Genomic DNA, 6,569 nt, shown 5'->3' on the forward strand with positions numbered 1-6,569 from the left:
CCGGATATGGGACTGCAACACTGGCCGTAGGATCAGTAACCTTCGGCTTTCGTAGGTTTAAAACCCCCGTCAAATCATCAATGAGCGATGGATCATGCAAACTAGTTGACGGATTTGCATCCTGCTCTGGAGATCCAGTCGATCGACTGGTATAGGTGGTCGATCGACCAAGTGAACTGGGAGTGAACAGTTCCTGACCAGAATTAACGTCATCAGGTATTTCAGTCGATCGACTGATGATGTTGGTCGATCGACTGGATGTACAAGGAGTGAATAGTTTCTGACCAGAAACTATTTTATCTGACAATTCAGTCGATCGACAGGGAATGTCGGTCGATCGACCGGAATCACTGGCATTCAGACTCGTTTTTGCATCAGAATTCAAACGAGCCGCTTCATCAATTTCCGAGTCTTCCTTTGGCTTGTCGGGACTTTCATAAGAAAGGCCACTTCTGAGATTTATGGCATTGATCGTCTCAACCGGCCCTTCACATTTAATTGAAGAATTAGCGGCTTGCTTAGCCTCCATATTCTCCAATTGTTTCACAAAGTTCTGTGAGGACTCAATTCCGGCTGCTTCCATATTCGCTACTTGAATCAAAAGGAGTTGGACCATCTCCCTTAACTTCTCGACCTCATCTGAGTTTTGAATAGGAACTTCGACTTTCCCCTTGGAAGCTTCTGAAGTCTCGAGTTTCTCGAGACGGGTAGAAATGGAAGTTATGAGTGACACAACAGCAGTCATGTCGTCAAAATTTGATACCCGTCGCTGTGAGTACCAAAGATAATATTTATAATCTCCTATTAAGACTAACCTAGGCTAGTGGTAACAGGGTCGATCCGCAAGGAGGCAGTTGTAAATTCTAGTTGTTCTATGATCAGTCTGAGGTAACTATTATGGGGGTTGATTGAATTGGTCTATAACTAATAACAATAAGAAGGAAATGAACTAAAGATAAGATTTAAACAGGTAAAAGAAAGGTACTAGGATGGTCGGGTCATTACAGCTTCGGCGGCAGCAAACTAGTTGACGGATTTGCATCCTGCTCTGGAGATCCAGTCGATCGACTGGTATAGGTGGTCGATCGACCAAGTGAACTGGGAGTGAACAGTTCCTGACCAGAATTAACGTCATCAGGTATTTCAGTCGATCGACTGATGATGTTGGTCGATCGACTGGATGTGCAAGGAGTGAATAGTTTCTGACCAGAAACTATTTTATCTGACAATTCAGTCGATCGACAGGGAATGTCGGTCGATCGACCGGAATCACTGGCATTCAGACTCGTTTTTGCATCAGAATTCAAACGAGCCGCTTCATCAATTTCCGAGTCTTCCTTTGGCTTGTCGGGACTTTCATAAGAAAGGCCACTTCTGAGATTTATGGCATTGATCGTCTCAACCGGCCCTTCACATTTAATTGAAGAATTAGCGGCTTGCTTAGCCTCCATATTCTCCAATTGTTTCACAAAGTTCTGTGAGGACTCAATTCCGGCTGCTTCCATATTCGCTACTTGAATCAAAAGGAGTTGGACCATCTCCCTTAACTTCTCGACCTCATCTGAGTTTTGAATAGGAACTTCGACTTTCCCCTTGGAAGCTTCTGAAGTCTCGAGTTTCTCGAGACGGGTAGAAATGGAAGTTATGAGTGACACAACAGCAGTCATGTCATCACTTTGCTTTCGTGACTTACCACGTGAACTTCCAAACTCAGCTTTATGGACTGCCATCTCCTCAATGGTGTTCCAACCTTTACTTTGACCGGTATTATTTTGGAATCTACCATTAGCAGCTGCATCCAAAATAACTTTGTAATCATCATATAAAGCATTGTAAAAGAGATTGCAAAGATACCATTGCTGGAAACCATGGTGAGGGACAGCTCGGACCAAACTTTTGAAACGTCCCCATGCTTCACAAAAATCTTCGTCGGCCCCTTGCTGAAAACTCGTGATTTTACTCTTCAAGGCCTCAGTCTTCGAAGGCGGGAAGTACTTCTTGTAGAAGGCTAGTGCCAAAGATGTCCAATCAATGACTCCAGCTGCTACTCTATCGAGGTAGCGATATCAATCTCGCGCCGAATCCTTCAAGGAGTATAAGAACATGAACCCCTTTACTTCATCTTGAGTCACCCCCTCCGGTATAGGTATTGAGCAGCAATAGTCCGTGAAAATTTCCATATGTTTCAAGGGATCTTCATCTGGTAGACCCGCGAACTGATTCCGTTCCACTAAATCAATGTAAGAGGAACGAAACTCGAATTTACCGGTAGAAGGGGTAGGTAACTGTTGCCCCTTTGGAAGGTGGTGCTCCTTTGGCTGAAAGTTATCATATATCGTAGCCATAGCTTCCAAAATGAGAGTACTCAAGTCTTCCTCTCAAAAACCTGTCCTCTAACTGTGCAAAAGCAAAACTAGAAGCAAAGGTAAGCAACGGTCTCAAGGAACAAAAGTCCCCTGAGACAAGTGAAGATAAACTAAAATAAAGCAAACAGAATTACACCGTCTCCCCGGCAACGGCGCCAAAATTTGATACCCGTCGTAAGGTGTCAAAAATAAAATTTATATTTCCAAACTAAAACTATAGCTAGTGATAGTAAGGGTCGAACCACAGAGAGACAAGGTTGATTTTGTTTGCTATTTTTCAGTCTAAAAGGTAACAATTAATAGGGGGTTGAAATTGATTGACTAACAGGCTAATTGATAAAATGAAGATTCTTAACAAGATGAAAAGAAGATCAGGAATTTCGGTTCACCATGGCACAAAACAAGTCAGTCAAGCAGCAGAGATCTTATAATACGGTCTCAGGGAAAATAAGCTAGTCTTTCGACCAAAGCTCAATTAACCTCACGGTCTAATAATTCCCTAGAATTTATCAAAGTTTTCACTCAAGAGAAATTCCAAATCTAGCGATAAATCAATTTACCAATCTTTCGACCTAGCAAAGAAATCCATCAAAAGATGACAAGACCAATACGGAAGAACTCATGCTACACAACTATCCTAATTTAATACCATGGCTCACCTTATTCCCAATCAAAAGGATTACCTATGCATAATCATGACTACACTAATTGCAAAATTAATAACTAAAGACAAATTCAACATGATTGATTCTAACTAGAACAAAGGAGAGAAATTTTAATTACTGAAATTAAATGAAGAAAGCAAGAGTTAAATTAACAAGGAAGAATAATAAGAAAGAAAATTGCATTAAAGACTTACTAATTGAAAATCAAGAACTAAGAATTTGAATCAAGGGTTCCGTCTCAAGCTAGATCTCAAAGCTAAGTTTTCCAGAATAAAATTACATAACCTAAAAGTTGCTGCGTACAACTGATAAAAGCTACTGAAAGTTAATTACAAGTTGGGCTTTTAAAAGTCTAACACGGAAAATCAAACATCAGCTCGAAAACAGGTCGATCGACTGGAAATGCAGGTCGATCGACTGAACATGCGGAACAGTGACTTCTGCCTGAGCTACAGTGGTCGATCGACTGAAAGGCTTAGTCGATCGACTAAAAACGCTGTGCAGTGGCTCCTTGATGCTTCCAAAATGAGTCTTCACTCCTTGCACGCATCCCAAGGTGAGTGAATGAGCTCTCTTTCCTCTTGGCTTCCCTGAACTCGCTTCCGGAGGACAAACTTGGCTTGATTTAACCTACTTCCGCGCATTCCTACAATAAATTACAGAAAATGCAAAGTAAACCATTTCGGGAGAAATAGTAGCCTTAAGCTACCAATTATGCATGGAAATACGTGCCAAAACCACAGATAAAGTGTATAGAATATGCACGTATCACTTCATATTTAGATGTCATCTCGTCAAGTCTTTTGTTTAGATCAACGACTTCATCGGATCTATGGTGAGAAGAAGACCTAGAAGTGCTACATTCGGGCATATCTTTTTGAAAGAAAGTAAGCCTATCATGGAGACCTTCTATTTCATTCTTGAGACAAATAATCTCACTTTTAAGACACTCGTTTTCATTTTCCAACCATTCACTCTTTTCTTTAGACTTGTCTAAATCTTTGTTGGAAGCAACAGTCTTAGACACTGTTTCTCTTAAGTCTACAACTTCAACTACAAGGTCATAGATCTCATTTTCAAGAGCATCTTTGTCCTTCAAAATATCATCACGTTCCTTGGTTAGAGAGGAAACTTGCATCACCAAGGTAGTGTTGACATTTTCAAGGTCAGAGACATCCGTGGGGGTCAACCTAAGACGCTCAAGTTCTTTAGTCAAATGTTTGTTTAACTTGTTGACTCTTTTAACTTCATTATATGCCTCGAGAGGTGACATGTTGACGCTGTCTGTTGCTTTCGAGTTCATTTTTTGATTAAAGTTCTCTTGAGCAATTTCCTCAATCTCATTTTGCATTACCTCGAGTTTATCATTTTGAAACCGACACTTATCAAAAAGTTGGTCAAGAAGCTTACATACTTTCTCTTTGGAGTAAGTTCTAGCCTTGGCCTTTAGATGATTTACCTCGTTGTCGGAATCGGAGTCGGAATCGTCGGGGTTAGCCATGAGGCATCTTAAGTGTTCAAGTTTTGAGGTTTTTGAGACTTTTTCTTTACCATGATTTGCAAGACACATTTTAGCCTCAAGTTCCTCCTCGATGAGTTCCTCATCTTCCTCGGAGTCGTACATTCCCCAAATAGCACTCATGACTCTATGTTTATAGTCCTTTTTAACTTTTTCTCTTCTTTCCTTTGATTTGATTTCTTCCCACTTGGGACATTCTTTAATTTGGTGAGTTTTATCACCACATTTAAAGCATCCCACGGTGGAGTTAGGTCGTTTCTTAGGAAAGCGTTTTTTCGAGTAATTATTAGTGAACCTTTTGTTTCCTTGACCATTGACCAACCCGGCTAGATTCCTTGTGAACATAGCAAACTCGTCTTCCTCCTCATCTTCTCCATCACTTGGAGAGGATGTGAGGGCGAGACTCTTTCCCTTTGATGACTCACTAGAATGCTTATCGAGGTTAAACTCGTGAGCCATTAGTGATCCCATTAGTTCATGAAGAGATAGGGTTGACAAGTCTTTAGCTTCCTCTATGGCGGTGACTTTGGGTTGCCATTTAGGGGTTAGACTACGAAGGATTTTTCGAATGATGTCCTCGGACTCGAAATTCCTTCCTAGACTTTTAAGCTCATTAATAATACAAGAAAAACGTGAAGAGAAACTATTTAAAGACTCGTCCTTTGACATTCTAAACATCTCATATTGTTGCATGAGAAGGTCAATACGGTGTTTTCTTACTTGGGACGTCCCTTCATATGCAAGTACAAGGGAATCACAAATAGATTTTGCCGTAGGACACCCGGAGATTCGACTAACTTCCCCCTCACCAACACAACGTTGAAGAATCGACATTGCTTTGGAATTCTTTTCGGCAAGCTTGAAGTCGTTCTCATTGTAATTTCTTTCCTCTTTTGTCTTGGTGAAACCGTTTAGAATATCGGTTTCCTCAATGGCAAGAGGTCCATTTTGGATGATGTTCCAACATTGATAATCGATACTTTTGATGTAATGTTCCATTTTGAGTTTCCACCATCCAAAATTCGAACCGGTAAAGACCGGGATCTTGGAGTGTTTCTCGGAATCCATTACCCACGAATCAAACTCTAAGGCGATTAGCCTCGATTAAGAGCACGAGGCTCTGATACCAATTGTTGAGTTTATGGATTCAAGTACCTAAGAGGGAGAGGGGGTGAATTAGGTACTATTTTAAAATTTTATAACTTCAACTTTATTGAATTAAAGTGACTTACGAGGACAAAAGAAATGAGGAGATACTTTGAATAATATTGAAAGACTAAACAAGTATCACGATGAATGTTTGCTGAAGTATGAAAGTAACAATTGTTCTGACTGTAGCTATTTGTCTCAGTTTGTGGAATACTACTGCAGACTAAATGTGACAGTATGATGAACTGTTACTTCAAAGGTTTGAGCAAAGCACGACAAACAAACAAAGTAAATTGCAGCGGAAATAAAGAGAGACAATGAAACACGAGTTTTTGAATTGGTTCGGCAAGAAACTCAAGTGCCTACGTCCAATCTACCTTTTTATTGCTTTCTTTTAGTGATCTACTCCGACAACTAAAAGACCCTTACAATAAAAGACACCAACCTACTCCGGTTGTAAAGCTAGTACAAGAACTACTCCGTTCTTATGACAAGCTAACTCGCAACCTACTCCGGTTGCCAAGAGTTAAAGACTACTCCGTCCTAAACTCTACTAACACACTTAAAATGTTATAGGATCAAGTTTCCACTAACATATTCTTAGCAAAGAATAGAGATGGACAACTTTTACAAGATCAACAATTCTTAAGCAAGAGAGTTTAGTATAAAAGTAACAGTAGCCACGACTGTAACAACTTGAAGACTCTTTAAAGGTTTTGCAAATAACACACGGTTTAAAGCTTTGAAAAACAAATTTGCAAACTTGAAAATAAATTCAGAAAGAAGTCTTGAGATTTAATGAAGGAGAGGCACGATTTATATAGAGGAGGTGAGTGAAGGGGTTGCTAGGGTTTTGAAGGGTTAAAGACC

General features: G+C 40.2%; 1 non-coding gene across 1 annotated transcript; it reads left to right on the plus strand.

Annotated features, from left to right (window-relative positions):
• Positions 1-1,864: 1,864 nt before the first annotated feature.
• On the plus strand, positions 1,865-1,971 carry LOC141638052 (small nucleolar RNA R71). The gene has a single exon (XR_012541978.1). It is a non-coding gene; the product is annotated as a small nucleolar RNA R71 (small nucleolar RNA).
• Positions 1,972-6,569: the final 4,598 nt, after the last annotated feature.

This window comes from Silene latifolia, unplaced genomic scaffold (genome assembly GCF_048544455.1).
Source record: "Silene latifolia isolate original U9 population unplaced genomic scaffold, ASM4854445v1 scaffold_167, whole genome shotgun sequence".
Taxonomy (NCBI): domain Eukaryota; kingdom Viridiplantae; phylum Streptophyta; class Magnoliopsida; order Caryophyllales; family Caryophyllaceae; genus Silene; species Silene latifolia.